This window comes from Podarcis melisellensis, assembly GCF_964234715.1.
Source record: "Podarcis melisellensis genome assembly, chromosome: 11".
NCBI classification, from domain to species: domain Eukaryota; kingdom Metazoa; phylum Chordata; class Lepidosauria; order Squamata; family Lacertidae; genus Podarcis; species Podarcis melisellensis.
The window spans coordinates 61998345-62015657 of NC_138543.1; the positions used below are offsets into that span (position 1 = coordinate 61998345).

Sequence of the window (17313 nt, forward strand, 5' to 3'; positions counted from 1 at the left end):
ATGTAAATGTTCCTTGATTGCTGGGGATCTCTCTACTGCCATTGGAATGTGATACCCATCAGAGCTGGGAAGACGAAACCCTCCTGTTTGCTTTCCTCGCAAAAGGTTGCCAGGTCAATCTCCAACATCTCTGTATGAGGCACCTTCTTATGTTCTTGTTGTTGACCTTTGTGAAGCCTTTTTTCAGGTTGTAATAAAAAGTCCTGGCTGCTGGATCCGGCCAGAGGGGCCCACCTAGTCCAGTGTTTTTGCTCCTGCCATGGCCAACCAGTTGTGTCTGGGACGCCTGCAGGCAGGAGGCTGCTGGCACCCTTTTCATTCCCCCGCCCCATGGAAAATCCAGCAAGGATAATTGATATTTCCACAGACACGGGAAAGTGGGGCTATTTATAGCTTTGAAAAATCTGAAAATACCAACATGTCAAGTTCCGGAAATTAGAAAAGTGATTCAAAATTAAAAAATACCATTTGCAACCCAATGACCCACCCTGGTGTGTGGATGGCCAAGCCCTTCTCAGCTTTTGCCAGGCTTGAGAAGCTCTCAGGCTTCCTCCGTTGACTCCAGAGGTCTCATTAATTGAAGAACATGAGGAGAGGCTACTGGATCAGGCCAATGGCTCACCTAGTCCAGCATCCTGTTTACACAGGAGCCAACCAGATGCCCCAAAGGGAAACCTACAAGCAGGATTCGAACACAAGAGCAACTCTCCCCTCTTGCAGTTTCCAGCGACAGGTATTCAAAAACATTTCTGCCTCCAGCTGTGAAGGCCAAACATAACCGTCATGGCTCAGAGCCATGGACAGCTCTCCCCTCCATGAATTTGTCCAATTCCCAGCAAATAATACGTTTTAAGTGTGTTGTAAAGTGCATTATAGATATGTGACACTAGATGCCAATGGTGAGCTAAGGCAAATTCAATATATTTTTCAAAAACCTTTTAAAAAAACATTTTCACAATGTTATTTATACATGTCTAGATTCCACCCTAGTGTTGTGAGAGAGGGAGAAAAGCTGTTCTCTATTCGTTTTCTCCATGCCATGATTTAAGTCAGACTTCCCCAACCCAGTGCCCTCGGGATAATAATAATAATAAAATTTTATTTATACCCCGCCCTTCCCTGTTCAAAAACCGGGCTCAGGGTGGTTAACAGCAAATTTAAAACACTTTAAAACACTTAATTATAAAAGTAGCATAAAATACAGTATAAAAACATGAATAACAATAAAATCCAAAATTCAAAAATCAGTTAGATAATCCCCAGGCTAACTGGCTGAGTTGGTCCTACTTGGGCCAGCGAGGAGGCCAGGGAAGAATTAGCTGTGGGGTCTCAGAGCGCGTGATCTTCATAAAAGGGGAGAGGGAGGAAAGAGAAGGGAAGGGAAATAGAAGATCAAGCTGAATTCAAATTAAAGGCCAGGTGGAATAGCTCTGTCTTACAGGCCTGATGGAAGGAGATTAAATCCTGTAGGGTTCTAGTCTCATGGGAAAGAGCATTCCACCAGGTCGAAGCCATCACTGAGAAGGCCCTGGCCCTGGATAATCTGACTTCCTTAGGGCCCGGGACCTCTAAACTATGGTTATTCATGGGTCTTAAGGTCCTCTGCAGGGCAGACCAGGAGAGGCGGTGCTGTAGATACAAAGGGCTTTAAAGGTCAAGACCAGCACCTTCAACCTGACCCTATACTTCACTGGGAGCCAGTGCAACTGGTAAAGCACTGGGTGAATATGCTCCCATGGCAGAGACCCCGTGAGGAGCCTCGCTGCAGCATTCTGCACCCGCTGGAGTTTCTGGGACAGCTTCAAGGGCAGCCCCGCGTAGAGCGAATTACAGTAGTCAAGCCTGGAGGTGACAGTCGCATGGATCACTGTGGCCGGGTTGGGGATGCACTGGACTACAACTCCCACCAGTCCCCAGCTACCACAGTGGCTTGATGGGAACAGTAGTCCAAAATATAGATAGCACCTGCCTGCATCATTTCTTCCCCGGTGGATTTAAGGATTGTAGCCTGACTCAGGTTGAAGGTTCTCAACGGTTGTCCTCATTTTGGGGTCTCTTCAATGAAGATAAAGTGAAAGGCTTCAATTTCCAATTACCTTACAATTAGATCAAATTTGGGGAGATGGGGCTGCTTACTCCACTGATTTTAAGGTCTGCTAATAAACCAAGAGAAGAAAATTGGGGAATCAAGGATGTTCTCCTGCGCAATCCCATTGGAAGAGAAGAAGGACTGGCAAGAAAAGCCCAGGGTCGCTTTGGAGAGCTGGGCCCTTGCGCAGTGGGCTGGTGCAGGAGAAGAGCCCACTGGATTGGCCCCCTCACGCCCATGGAAACGCGTCTTGGGCATAGCTGTCAACTGTCCCTTATTTGGCGGGAAACTCCCTTATCCCAGCGCCATGTCCCGCTGCTGTCCCTTATTGATGATGTCCCTTAAATTTCCAGGGTTTCATGCTCACGCGGCTCGGGAGAGAAGTAGCAGCTCGGGGTCCTCCACCTCGAGAGAGCGTGCGCATGAGCTGACGCGTCTCTGTCTCTCCCTCTTCCCCCTCAGGGGTGCATCGTGGGGAGATGGGTGGCGGCAGGTGGGCAGGCAGCGAGACTTCTGCCGCGCTGCCAGGGGAAGCCGGAGGAGGTGGCCTGCAGGAGGAGGAAGAGGAGGGGATGGGGAGGGACGCAAAAGGGCGGCGCTTCAGCGGCTGCGGTTGCCACCGCCTCATGCTGGGCTCGCAGGCGGTGTGGGCAAGAGTCTCCCTCCCTCCCTCTTTCTCTGGCAAGGAAGGGCCGATGGAACTCCTTGCACCCCGACGTGCTGCTTAGCATCCCCTCCAACCCGTGCAGCATCTTAATGTAGTGATTTCCCCCTCTGCATCCCTTTCATAACTCTATTTTTATAAATCATTTGTCCATCCATAGTTCAAATTTTTGCTACAAGTTTTCTGTCAATCCTACCAATGTATGTACCGTAAGGTAAAGGTAAAGGTACCCCTGCCCGTACGGGCCAGTCTTGACAGACTCTGGGGTTGTGCGCCCATCTCACTTAAGAGGCCAGGGGCCAGCGCTGTCCGGAGACACTTCCGGGTCACGTGGCCAGTGTGACATCGCTGCTCTGGCGAGCCAGAGCCGCACACGGAAACGCCGTTTACCTTCCCGCTGCTAAGCGGTCCCTATTTATCTACTTGTACCTGGAGGTGCTTTCGAACTGCTAGGTTGGCAGGCGCTGGGACCGAGCAGCGGGAGCGCACCCCACCGCGGGGATTCGAACCGCCGACCTTTCGATCGGCAAGCCCTAGGCGCTGAGGCTTTAACCCACAGCGCCACCTGCGTCCCTGTATGTACCGTAACTCTTTACAATAGCTTTTCAAATAAATTATAAACTTTCCCCATTCTTTATGACAGAGGCCCTCTTCCTGGTATCTAATTCTGCCTGTAAGCTTTGCCATCTGGACGTTGTTCATCAGTTTTGTCTGCCCCTCTACTTTGGTGGGAGTTGTGGACCCTTAGGATCATCTAGTCCAACCTCCTGCAAAACACAGTCAGTGGCAGCAAAAGCAGCCTGGCTCCATCAGTGCCGGATTTCTGTATAAACTGAGCAAAATCTCTTATTTTGGCTGCTGATCCCTTATTTTCGAGGCTGCTGTTCCCTTATTTTCAAATCTGTAAGTTGACAGCTATGGTCTCGGGGCGCAGGTCGGGAGAAGGCGCCCAGTCACCCGTCCGGGCTCCCCTCTAGCCAGCCAGCCAGTTGGGTAGGCAGCGCAGCGTTGCGCAGCGCAACGCGCCCGGAGAGGAGCCGCCGCTCGCCCCGCGGGGACTGGCCGCCCTCCTCCGCCAGACACGCCGCCTTCGCCCGCCCGGATTGGCCGCGCCGGCGGCGGCAGCGCGGGGCGGGACGGCGCGGACGAGCGAGCGAGCCAGCCGGAGGCAGCCGAGCCGAGACACCGGCACCCTCCGCCGGCCGGCCGGAGGCAGGAGAGCGCGGGCAGCCGCGGCCAACATGCGCGCCTAGCAGCCCCGGGACCGCGCAGGAGGACGAGGTAAGGCCCGCGGCGGCGACGGGAACGGGATGGGCGCACGGGAGGGAAGCACCAACCTCTCCAAGCGCAAGCGCGCGTCGCATTCCCCGGCTGCGCTTTCTCCGCCCAGACAGCCAGCCAACCATCCTTCCTTCCGCCCCCCATTCCAAAGGAAAAGCCCCCTCCCCATCCGAAGGGAGGCCCCCAGTCTGAAAGTTATGTCCAAACGCTCCCCCCGGGACGGAGGCACAGACATTGCGAGCCTCCCCCTCCCGGGGAAAAGAAACTTTCCACTGCTTATTTACTGCCGCGTGTCCGCGCCAAGAGACGGGCTGATATCCTCCCGGAGACGCAGGACTTTTCAAGCCAGCCCCCCCCCCCGCCCCGGAGAGAGATGCCCCCTCCCGTAGCGTGCTCCTTTCCACCTCTCCCGACCCATTAAGAGCAAGGCAGACGCCTCTCCCCCTGAAAAATGCTTTCTCCTCCCCCAAGCAACTAGCCTTTTATCTTGGACTTGTGTGGCCTGGAATGGAGTTTTCGAGTGATGGGAATCCCAAGCTGGCTGGACTTTCCGCCGTCCTGGCCAGCCAGACGCAGGGGAGAAGGCCAACTACTTGCCTGGCAGGACGCGTAAACAGCTCTGCAAAAGCCGCAGCGTGGCGGGGGGTGACTCTCTCTCTCCCCCTCTCTCCTGCCCCACCTCCCTGGGAATCCCTGCTCTGCACCCCGGAAAGGCCTTGGGGGTCTCTCCTGCCTGCCCTCTCCAACCTCCCTGGCAGCCGTCCTTGGAGACTAAACAGCCACTTTCTCCCCCATCTCTCCATCCCCCCCCAATCTCCCGCTCAGCAGCTGCAGCTGGCAACCCAAATTTTATTACTAGAGAGAAATAGGCAGCTCACTGCCCGTAAAATGCCAGGCAGGAGGAAGGGAGGGGGCGGGGGAGAGACGCAGCGGGAAGGGGGGAGCCTTTTTGCCAGCCAGCCAACTCTCTGGGTCCCTGGTGCAACTGTCAGAAGGGGGGGAGCACTAAAAACAAAAACACCGCTTAGCACACAGTCCATGTCCTCCCCGCCTTTCTGGAATTGGGAAATGCTTCGCCTTTTATTTATTGTGATGGGAACTGCAGAGGAAAAGGTAAACTCTGTGGACACAGTTGTTTAGAGACCTACTGCTTTCCTTCCTTCGCTCAAGTACACAAACACTCGTAAATCTCTCCCAGAGGCTTCCAGGCCTGTGACTACTGGTGCACACACGCGTGCAAATCGTTCTCCGTGCACGCCTGGAGTTACGGCTGCCACGGGGACACGGCGTGGCCCCGATCTCGAGGCGGCTGCTTGCTTTGGAGGAAGGTTCAAGAGTAGATCAATAGGTTGTCTTTCGGTGACAGGCGTCTTTGAGTGTCCGCTGCCGGACCCACCACTCACTTCTGGAGAAGATCTGGGAGGGGGCGAGAGTTTTCTGGACGGTTCTTATCAATTCCAGAGAGGGCATACTGCAGGGTTGGGCTGGCAAAGAGGGTCTTTATAATGGACCCTGTGGGTTTTGTGCTAACAGGCCACAAGGCTATCTGGTGTCCGGCGGTAAAGAGCCCTAATGGCCGGCAAGTGGGAGAAGAAGACGGCTGGAGTCTTGATCTAGGGAGTGTGTGTGTGGTCCAACCTCTGTGGACTTTAGGCCTTGACCAAGAGTCACAAGGTGTTCATTTTGCTTGTCAATTCCAGGGCCAAAGAAACTCAGGTTCAGGAGCCAAATGCAGCCCCCAGGGGTCTCTGTCTGGCCCATGGGAGTTTCCTCCAGCCCACCCACCCCCCACCATCCTGAGCCACATCCCTCCCCAGGCCTGATCTGCTTATTTCAGCCTGTGTCTTTTATCTCCAAAATGGGAAGGTTTATGATCTCATATTCTGCAAGAGTTTTGGGGAAAATGAGTAATAATAATATTTAGCATTTATTTGCTTATTTATTATCTGTTTCACAAAATAAGTGTACACCACTGGATTGTACAAAAGCAACAACCTCATAAAGAGGTGTAAAGGTAAAGGGACCCCTGACCATGAGGTCCAGTCGCGGACGACTCTGGGGTTGCGGCGCTCATCTCACTTTATTGGCCGAGGGAGCTGCCGCACAGCTTCCGGGTCATGTGGCCAGCATGACTAAGCCGCTTCTGGCGAATCAGAGCAGCGCATGGAAACGCCGTTTACCTTCCTGCCGGAGCGGTTCCTATTTTTCTACTTGCACTTGATGTGCTTTCGAACTGCTAGGTTGGCAGGAGCAGGGACCGAGCAACAGGAGCTCACCCCGTTGCAGGGATTTGAACCGCCGACCTTCTGATCGGCAAGCCCAAGAGACTCAGAGGTTTAGACCACAGCGCCACCCACGTTTTGTAAAGAGGTTTACAAAAAGATAAAAACATCAAGCAAAATTCATGGCACTGCTTAAAAACCTTCAGAAAGCTAACATACCCAAGCAGATTAAACCTCACACCAACTTCTTCTGGGTAAGCTTGTTGAAGCAAAAATGGTTTTAGTAGGCAGTGAAGGTGCCTGCTTGATATCAGTAGGCAGGGAGTTATAAAGGGCACTAATCATGTGCCCAAGATTCGCACCCACTGCTGTTTGGTGGGAGCAGAGCCTCTCTTTCCCTGTGGAAGGGCTGGGCTTTGTTCCACGCCTCTCCCAGAGCCAACTGCTCTTGCTTAGACCTTGTGGAGTTGTGGAGCCTGCCAGGGTTGCCTTCGGTCCTTTGCTCTGGTTGTGAACAAGGCAGCTCCTTCTGTGCCTCCATATTTTCCCTTCTGGGCTTTATTCTCTGATATCCTTATAATGGAAAATCAGGCAAACTGACCTGCTCGGTTTTGTGGCCCCAGAACAAGGAATGTCAGTAGAGGAGCAAATGCTGCAGAGGTCCTGGGAATGAATGAATCTCGCATAGTTAAACTATGGAACTCATTCCCGCAGGACTTGGATTCCATTAAAAGAGGATTAGACCAATCCATGGAAGAGAGAGGTGTTTTCTGAATGCTTCTGAATACAGTGGTACCTCAGGTTAAGTACTTAGTTCGTTCTGGAGGTCTGTTCTTAACCTTAAACTGTTCTTAACCTGAAGCACCACTTTAGCTAATGAGGCCTCCTGCTGCCACCACGTCGCTGCCGCGTGATTTCTGTTCTCATCCTGAAACAAAGTTCTTAACCCGAGGTACTATTTCTGGGTTAGTGGAGTCTGTAACCTGAAGCGTCTGTAACCTGAAGCATCTGTAACCTGAAGCATCTGTAACCCGAGGTACCACTGTACAGTCAAACCTCGGTTGTTGAACATAATCCGTTCCAGAAGCTCGTTCGGCTTCCGAAATATTTGACAACCAAGGCAGGGATTCCGATCGGTTGCAGGGTCTTCTTGCACTCAAGCAGAAGCCAAGTCGGATATTCGGCTTCCGAAAAATGTTTGAAAACCGGAGCATTTACTCCTGGGTTTTCAGCATTCGGGAGCCACAACGTTCCAAAACGGAGGCGTTCAGGATCTGAGGTTTGACTGTACCAGTTACTGGAAACGGAGGGCTCTTTCATTCATGCCCCCATTGCATCCCACAGGCATCTGGTCAGCCACTGCGAGAACAAGATGCTGGACTAAAGGAGCTGTTGGCCTGATCCTGCCGGCTCTTCTCACGTGCTTCTAAGACTTCCAAGGGAGGAGAATTCCTCCTCTTGTGTTGTGATTAAAGGCCTTTCCTTCTTGAAGGAGCCGTTCAAAGTGCTGAGGCCTTTTCTTCACATGAGCATCATGTATCACACACACACATCTGTGTGCGCCTGTTGGTCTTTGTGGATGCCTTGCCTTGCCAGGCTGCAAGGATCCAGGCATCGCATGCGCCTCTCCTCTCTTGATCCAACCCCTTTGCACTGCAGGAAATTTTGTTAGTTGTCTGAGCTGTTAGATACGGAGCTCAGGAGGGGAGCATTTTCTTGCATGATGCTCCTTAAGCTTGTTGCGTGAGTCATCTGTGGCTATTCTGCTCCACAGCTCCCTCTCTGCATTGCACTTTGACTCTCTGCATGTGGGGTGGACAGAATGAAGTGTGGGCGTCTGGATCAGAGGGGAAATTCATACCTGTAGGCTCAGGGGGGGCGGGACACTCCAAGATAAGGATCCTCAAACTACGGCCCACGGGCCAGATCTGGCCTGCCAGCATCCTAAACCCGGCCTGCCCAGCAGTTGCAGAACCCACCGCTGTCTAACGGGTCTATGGCGAAAGGAAGTACGGCGTCCCATGCGTGAGCACGACCTGTGCATCCGGCATCCATTGATGCCGCGAGTGGGTTGGTTGGTTGCGTGGAGGGGGGGCAGTGCGCAATGCAAGAGGAGGGATGATGCGATCCTGCGCATGTGCAGCAAGCGGGCTGGCGCTTTTGCATTCTCTCTCTCTCTCTCTCTGGTCCGTGGCTGAGAGTTTCTTCGGCTGTGCAGCACGAGGCGAGTAACTTGGGTGAGGCAGCCGTGGAGATGGGGGGAAGGTTGGCCACCCCCCGCTTTCCCTTTTCAGCCGTTACGCTCTGAGGTGGGACAGCGAAGTAGCCATTTCGTGGCTGGGGAGCCTCATTCCACTGCCCGGCATTCCACTGCCCGGCAGAGCAGGTGGGAGGAGATATTGACCATATTTTTTTTCTTGTTTTCCTTCTCCAAAAACTAGATGCGTCTTTTGGTCTGGTGCATCTTATAGAGCGAAAAATATGGTAATTGCATTCCTTTGGCTGAGAAGTGCCTTTGACAGATAGATGCTCACCTGCCAGGGATGCTTTCGCTGCGATTCCTGCATCGCGCATGTGGGGGGGTGGGCAACATGACTCGCGAGGGTCCTTCCAACTCTGCAATTCTGTGATTTGGTGATATTTGGGAGAGGGGCCAGCAGGGAGGCTTGGCAGCAGCAGCAGGTGGCAAGAAAGGAAGAACTGGATTGAGGATGCGGAATCTGCCCCCAATGGGGTCGTTGCTCTGGAGATGACCCAGACATGTGTGACACTTCCCCCCTTGGGGGTGACCCTGCGTTACACCCGCTCTTCCCACGCATGGGAAAGTCCAGGGTCGGGGTTGGGAAGAAGCGATGGCGACGCACGTCGGTTAAGCAACTTTCTCTTTGCTGTAATAAAATCTTCTCGCTGTGGCAGCTGGAATGGGGGGGCGGCGGGGAGGGAGGGAGAGACAGAGGCCTTGGCTCCCTTGCCCTCTCTTATGAAGCATGAATGAATCAATGAATGAATGGGAGAGCGAGCCAGTGACTCAGCCCGCCACCCGTCCCCTCCGAGGCCGGAGAATATTGGAAGCTGCCCAAGTTTCCTCTCCCATCGCCCTCGCCTTATCGGAAGCCTGGCCGCCTTGATTTACGGCTGATCTGCCCGCCTTCCCGGCTCCTTGTCCTGCAAGTGCCCCTGGGGGCATGTGGCAGCAGAGCAGTGCCCAAGGCGGTTCTTGCCAGGGAAAGGAGATGGAGAGGGGCTGTTGATGGATACGACTGGTCAGATGGCTGTGCTTTGACTGTATGGGCAGAGGAAGCGATGCTTCTGAATATCCGTTGCTGGAAAATATAGGAGGGGAGGATCCTGCTCTTGTGCTGGTTCCCCACTGGGGCATCTGGGTGGCCACTGTGAGAACAGGGTGTTGGATCAGATGGGCCATTGGCCTGATCCTGCAGGCTCTGCTTATGAGCCCCAGACACTGCCGGTGGCAGCAGGAGGAAGCGTGTGGTCCTGAGCGCATGGACTTTGGGGCTCCACCCTGTTGGAGCATATTTCCTCTAGGGCAGGGGTCAGCAAACCTTTTCAGCAGGGTGCTGGTCCACTGTCCCTCAGACCTTGCGGGGGGCTGGACAATATTTTTTGGGGGAAATGAACTAATTCCTATGCCCCACAAATAACCCAGAGATGCATTTTAAATAAAAGCACCCATTCTACTCATGTAAAAACACGCTGGGCCGGATTTAGAAGGCGATTGCGCCGGATCCAGCCCCTGGGCCTTAGTTTGCCTACCCATGCTCTAGGGCAGCCTTTTGCAACCTGTGGGTCCCCAGATGTTGTTGAACTACAACTCCCATCACCCCTAGCAAGGTCAGAGCTCAGGGATGATGGGAGTTGTAGTCCAACAACATCTGGGGGACCCACAGGTTGAGGACTGCTGCCATACGGGGATAAAGTGGTAGTATTGTGTGAGGCAGCGTTGTGCAGTGGTCAGAGCAAGACTGCAGAGTTATGGGTTCGAATGTGCACTCAGCCGTGCAGCTCAGTGCGTAGCCTTGAGCCAGTCAGCATCCCTCAGCCTGGTTATTTTTATTCATTTTATTTATTGAATGTGTATACAGTACCACCCTTCATCCGTAGATCTCAGGGTGGTTCACAACATAAAAATACAACATAAAAACACAACTTAATGAAAACAACAACAAACAATAGACCCACCTCCCACAAACACCTGATCTATCGCACAGGGTTGTTGTGATGATGAAATGTGGACGGGAGAGAACCACACACCCCACCATGGGCACCTTCAAAGAAAAGCGGAGTATAGATGCAGTAAAACAAATCCTGCCACCCCCTTTTTTCCAAGATAATACCTTCTTCGCCTTGGCTCTGGTTGACTGCAAGAAAGAATGAATATGATTCATCTGTAGGTGGCTCTAGTAAGTGAGCCAAACCGCAACATAGCATAAATTTCAGAATGCTTTGCAATCTTTTGGATTGTGTGTCCCCTCATCACAAGCTTGTCAGGTAGGCCCTATTTTCATTGGTGGGGAGTTATGGCAGAGAAAGAGAGACAGGGGGCTCGGCTGGTCATTCAGTGAATTTGTGGCAATGTAGCACTCAAATCTTGAACAACCCATCTCTCACTTCTGTTTCTCTTCCATGAACTACAAGAAAATGCAACCTCACAGATGCAGCTGGGATCTGCAGCTGAGTTGGGAGGGGTGGGTTGGTTGTGGCTGGGAATCCTTTTCTTACTACTGATCATGAGGCGATTGATCTGTGTGATTAATTTCCCCCATGTTCCGTCTCAGTCACTGCAGATTTCTGTAGGCTATTTGTGACTCGCCCATTCGCCTGCCAGCAAAGTCAGAACCCTCTCCTCTTGGAGACTCACCAAAGCCTGAGCATGAGAGCATGCATGGTGCCATGTGGCCTAGTGGTTAGTGCCCAACTTGGACCAGGGAGGCCTGGGTGCAAAGCCCTGCTTGGCCATGCAGCTCACTGGGTGATTGGCAGTCAATTGCTATCTCTTAGCCAAACCTATCTCACACTTTGAGGGATGACAGGTGGGGCGCACCTGTCATTTGTTTATTTATTTTCTTTTTAATTTGCTTAATCAAACTTGTATACCACTTGATTGTAGGGGGGGGAGAACCCCCCCCCAAAGCAGTTCACGAAAAGATAAAACGCTGAAATTATCACTAAGAATTTACAACCCTGTTGTAAAACATACAGAAAATTAAAACCGGAATTAAGCAAATTAAATTTGTTTAAATAAATAAAATGGTGTTTGTTTGTTGCATTTATATCCTGCCTCTCTCCCCCCCCCCACCCCAAGGAGCTCAAGGCAGCATACACAGTTCTCCCCTGCCTCCTTTGATCTCCACAACAACCCTGTGAGGTGTTGCAGGAATTTATGTACAGGTTGGGGGGGGGTTGCCCCTCCAGCAGATATCCTGCACATGCAGCCCACTACCAAAACCAGCACAATCACTTTTGTGACTTGACCCCACAAAGCACTTCATCACAGTTTTTTCCTATCTATTCAAAGGGCCTCTGCGGCACAATACCAAATGTAACAATTCACTGATATACGTTATCTATGTACTGCCTCACTGGGAAAACTTCAGAAATTCATATAGACCTGTGAGCTCAGCTCCTCAGCAGCCCCTCTGCCTGAGTGATAATTCCTGGCCTCCTGATACCTGAGTGCCAGACAGGTAGCCATTCCAGAAATACCAAACCCAGATGAAGACAAAAGGGAAAGAGGGAAATGTAAATATCTCTTTTGTTCCACTTGATGGGTGTTTGGTGGAGGGCAAGGGGAACCATGGGGCAGGGTCCAGGATGCTCAGATTGCGGCCACCAGACCTCCCCTTTTGTGATGTAGCCGTGATGTATGAGTGATGTAGTTGGGGAGGTGTAACATGGGGATTAGCAGCTAATAAAAGTTTTGGGGGCTCTTTTGTTCGGGGCTTCCATCTTGTTCCACCTGGTGGGAGTCCTGTGGCGACAGTCTTCCATCAAGACCAAGCCTACTGGCTGCTGTTTTGCTCTGGTATTCCTGGCTGGCGTCCTTGTTTTTTGTCCAAGGGAGACCTCAGATTTCTCCGTTAAGAGAGGTCAGTTCGGCTGACAGGTCAGTCTGACTGGCCCAAGGTCACACCCAGTGAGCTACATGGCTGAGCCAGGATTTGACCCCTGGTCTCTTCTGGGCCCTAGTCCCTCACTCTGACCACTACATGACACTGCTTTCTCTTTGTATATTCCATTTTCGGATAGACATTTTCTGAATGTCCCAGAAGTCCTTGTTTGGCCAGGCTGCTAATTGTTGCAGATAAACCGGTGCTGAGATTAAGTGGGCTTTGCCTTTTTAAAAGAAACAACTTTGATTTAGCTACTGAGTCCACAGAACAGCCAGACCTGCTCCTGGGATGCTTTGCCAAAGGGCTTTGTACATGTTGGTGGAAGGATCCTGCGCTATGGAAAAACCGCTTGAGGTCTAAGCTCGGAGTCTTTTTTGCGGCTGCAACCCCTGAGGAAAGGCAGACGTTCTCTGGCCCTGCTCTGTTGACTCCCCTGGACAGCAGCCAACACCTTGACAGCTGTTATTTATGCCTCCAGGTTTTAAATGGTTGTAATCTCTTGTGGGAGGACAGGCGAAAGAAATGTCTAAAGGCATTCGCTGCCTTCAGGGACTGCAAGACCTTGCAGCCATTCTTAATTTGCAAGATAGTTAAGGGAATTCAGCTGCCACCTGTCAGCTCCCCTGTCCTCTGTGACTGGTCAGGTGTTACCTGTGTATTCAGGGTTTCCTGAGCAAGGCCAAAATTTAGTGTCCCTCCAAATGGATCTCCTCAATTCTGGATCTTTGCCATTTTGCTCCCCTTTCGTTTGGCACCCTGTGCAAACTTGCCCTAAATCCAGCACTGGTGTATGTCGTAGAGCAGAGATGCTCAAATAGTGATCCATGTTCTCTAAGAATAGAGGAAGCAACTTCACAATGAATAATAGATCATACAATTGGAAGGGACCCCAAGGGCCATCTAGTCCAGCCCTTTGTAATGCAGGCTTGAATCCATGACCCTGCAGGGGTCTACTCTACTGCAGGGGTCCGCAATGTCTAGGCAACACGATGACCATGCACATATGCAATGAACAATCTTTTATAGAATTCCTTCAAACCATAACAAGTCCAAAATGAAATCTTTAGTCTCAAAGTCTCTGAAAATATTTAAATAGACTATATCCAGAATCACTGTTCAGTGTCGGACATCATATTTGCTGACTACACAAAGCTTCACAGCTTGTCTGTCGTCGTACAAAGTCTGGTACCTCACTTCCTTTAAAGATTTTCAGAGACTTTGAGACTAAAGATTTCATTTTGGATTTGTTTTCATTTTGGGCTTGCCTAGACATTCATGACGTTCTGTTTGCAACACAGGGGTTTGTTTGGTTACCTACTGCAGGGGTCAGCAAGGTTTACCTCACCTGGGTCAGCTCACTCCAGCAGAGATCCATCTGTGGGCCGGATTGTGCGCACACGTGAGTGCGTCCTGTGATTTTCAGCATCTGCGCATGCACAGACGCGATTTCCAGCACCGCGGAAGCGAATCCCCACGCCATGCTGCACCAGTTTAGCGCAGCACGTAGGGACTTGCCGAGCGGGTGGCTCGGTTTGGGGGCAGCTCGTGGGCCGGTTAAACGACCCCCGTGGACCACTTGTGGACCATGGGCCTTAGGTTGCCTACCCCGGCTCTACCCACTGAGCGATCCCAGCTTCCTACTGAGCCAGACCATTGACTGGCAGTGATTCCTAGAATCATAGAACTGTACAGCTGGAAGGGATTCCCAAGGCTCACCTAGTCGGACCCCCTGCAAAGAAAATGAAAACTGATTTACCTTTTGCCGTATTAAATTCAGAAGTGAAACCTGGATTGATTCTACAATGTGGAACTCCAAAAGTTTTTTAAGTCACCCCGCAAAGCCACCAGCAATTTTCAGGTGGCCTGTGAAAAAGTTTAAAGAACTGCTGCGATTGAGAAAGGTGACTTTTGGCCTCCCTTGCCTTAGGAGTCAAAATCTTAAGAGGAGACAGCTGGATGCGGCCAATGGCCCATCTGGTCCAGCATCCTGTTCTCACAGGGGCTAACTGGATGCCTGTAAACGGGATTTGATCACAACAGACCCCTCTCCCCCCAGAACTTTCCAGCATTGCTCCCTCCAACTACAGCATCTTTTTCCAGCCTCCAGGGTGCTGGGAAGGTTTATAGACATGGCTACGTCTGAGAAAGCCTGTGTAATTCCAGAGCTCCACGAAGCCCTCCACACAACACTTCTGTTTTGGGTCGTAGATGGGTCTTTCCTGAATTCAGTCTATGGAGAGTGACTTTGGGGAGCGCTCTCATAGTTTGACAATGTGGAAGCACCCTGATATTTGGCAAATGCAGAAATGTGGGACTTAGCAGAGCCTAGGCATCACAGCAGCCCTGAAGCCCAATCAAAGCTTTGTGGCAACTGAGGTGCATGACACAGAACTCTCTTGAGAACAGCTTTGCACACTCGTGGCATCTCTAGCAGCTTCCCGTCTGCAGTGAGGGTGCAATATCTGATAGAAGCCACTGATAGTTCTCTCCTTCTCCATGAATTTGCCTATTCCTCTTTTAAAGCCATCCAGGCTGGTGGTCCTCACTGCCTCTTGTGGGAGGGAGTTCCACGGATCAACTATGCATTGCATGAAGAAGTCCATTTCACAAAACAGCAAACCCAGATTTGCCGCCCAGCATTCCCTTGACAGGGAGCCACTTTCAGCCACGGATCCCTGGCCGGACACAAATGCAAGGTTGCATCAATCGATTGCACACATTCCTTGCTGTTTCGGTACATGCTTTAGATGGCAACGGGTGACGAACGGAAATGATTCTGCATTTTGGGGGGTGGGAGCAGGTGTCCTGTGAGTCGTTGCTCTGACATCATTTGCAAAGGCCTGGGAATGTGGATTCTTCTTGCAAAGCATCTTGTGAAAGCAGCTGCAATTTCTGGATTTTTGCATGGAATTTAAGAGAGAGAGAGAGAGAGAGAGAGAGAGAGAGAGAGAGAGAGAGAGAGAGAGAGAGAGAGAGAGATGTCCTTGTGTGTGAGGGGTGTTAAGTTCCAGAAGGCAGGATGGCTGTGAGCCAGGGTGGGTAAACAGAAGGGAGGCCTCTAGCGCAGCAGGAACCCCGTCCAAACATCTCCCTTTGTTCCTGTTTGTTTTACGTTGTCTAGGAAATGTGGGCTTACCCGACTGAGCGTGTGCTGTTCCCAGCTGAGCCACTAAACATGTTAATCATGAGGCTGCGTTTATTAAATTGCTGTTAAAGGTTTTAGTACAGAGATACACTTTTTAAAGCAAGACATTTGTATTGCTGGCAGGAGCTGAGCTTGGGACCCAATCCGTTTCCCATTGTCCACTGACTGTAAGTTTCTAGAGTCCTGTTCAGGTGTCCAAAGAACAAGAGGGTGTGCAGTGGGTCATCGTTCTGAGTGCACAGAGCCTACACATCGGTACACTGTTTCGCCCCCTGGAAAAGGCTGAGTGCCCTTCACTGGTTGCGTGTTTTTTACATGCATACATGCATAATTTTATTTGCAGCTTTTCCATAGCTCGAACCATGCTCAAGGCAGCTTATGACATGAAAAAAGATTCTGTGAGTCCCACATTGCATGTTCGGGATGTGTAGACCAAACAGTCCATGTGCCCGTGATATGTGGAGATTGGGGCAGAGTCAGCAGATCTCGACTCCCACTGCCCCCAAGTGCACGCCAGTTTGTACATGTTGCGCCACTTGGCTCGCGTTTCCCACATTGCGCATGCAATCCAATGCGCCTGGTGCTCCCATTAGAGCAAATGGGCCCCAGGCCTGCTTGCTGGAATGCGCTCAATAAAAGTGATTTGTTTGTGTTATTAAGTCAATAGAAATGTCCTCGGTATATCACCTGCTCTGAAATACTGTAATATATTATTTTAACTGGCTAATGAATCTGCTAATCGGTTAAAGGCCCCCCAAAGCAGTTGATGGTTCCCCAAAAATGCTTTAATTTGTTACAGGCCTAAAAAACTCTGGCGAAAGCCCCAGAGGGATCTTCATTCTTCTCCTTCCACCCAGTGGCACAGCTTGTGAGAGTACGAAAGATGGGGAAAAGGCTGAATATTGTATCCCCCACCACCTGCTCCTGCGCCTTGTCTTTGGGCAAACTGGATATTTGACGCCACGTTGGGGTTGTTGTTTTTTTAAATGTAGGCCAGATGTTTGAATGTGATTCAGCTGAAGGTTTTAAGAACCTGACTACCTTCCCCCAGCTTGTCTACATCCAGTCTCTCTCTTTCTGGGCTATTGTCCCTTCCGCATCCCATGGAAAGATCTTAGCTCTCTGGTAGAGCACCTGCCCAGGTTCCATCCCCAGCAGTGTGGTACAGTGGTTAGCGTGTCAAACTAGGACACTGGGAGAGACCAGGGTTCAAATCCCAACTCAGCCATGAAGCTCACTCTCTCAGCCTTCCTTGTCCTCACCAACAGAAGGAGGTACCAGACAAGGCTCCACAGCATTAGGCTAGGGGTGTCCAGTTGCCACAGGGGCAGGATGCTCCTCTGACAACCTACTCAGGCCACCCCTGGCTTCCAGATCTCTTCTTCCCAGGCGCTGGATGCCTCACTGGGTTCAGACACTTCTTGATGTCCTGATTCCATCCTGCTAGAACTCTTTCCAGTGTCCTCCAGCTCCAACTCTCCAGGCTCCTCCCATTCCACCTTGAGATGCAACCATCTCCTCCATGACACCTCCATGGGACTCACGATATTCAGCAAACATGGCAGCCATTCCCAGCTGTAATGAGGCCTTAGTTAGTTCCTGTAACTGCATTTGTTCGCATTCATCTTCACTATCCTTGTCTCTTCCCTTCCTGTTGGCATCTCCTGCACAATGAATAATAATAATAATAATAATAATAAACTCACTGGCTGACGCTGGGGGGGGGGTAGTCACTGCCTTACAGCCTAACCTACCTCACAGGGTTGTTGTGGGGGTCAACT

The 17313-nt window shown here is 51.2% G+C and overlaps 1 protein-coding gene across 1 annotated transcript in view; it reads left to right on the forward strand.

Annotated features, from left to right (window-relative positions):
• The first annotated feature begins 3911 nt into the window (after positions 1 to 3911).
• IL11RA (interleukin 11 receptor subunit alpha) overlaps positions 3912 to 17313 on the forward strand; it is a 139319-nt gene continuing 125917 nt past the window's right edge. The window contains exon 1 of the mRNA XM_081929911.1: positions 3912 to 4034. The gene's annotated coding sequence lies outside the window, so the exon portion shown is untranslated. The remainder of the gene's footprint in view (positions 4035 to 17313) is intronic.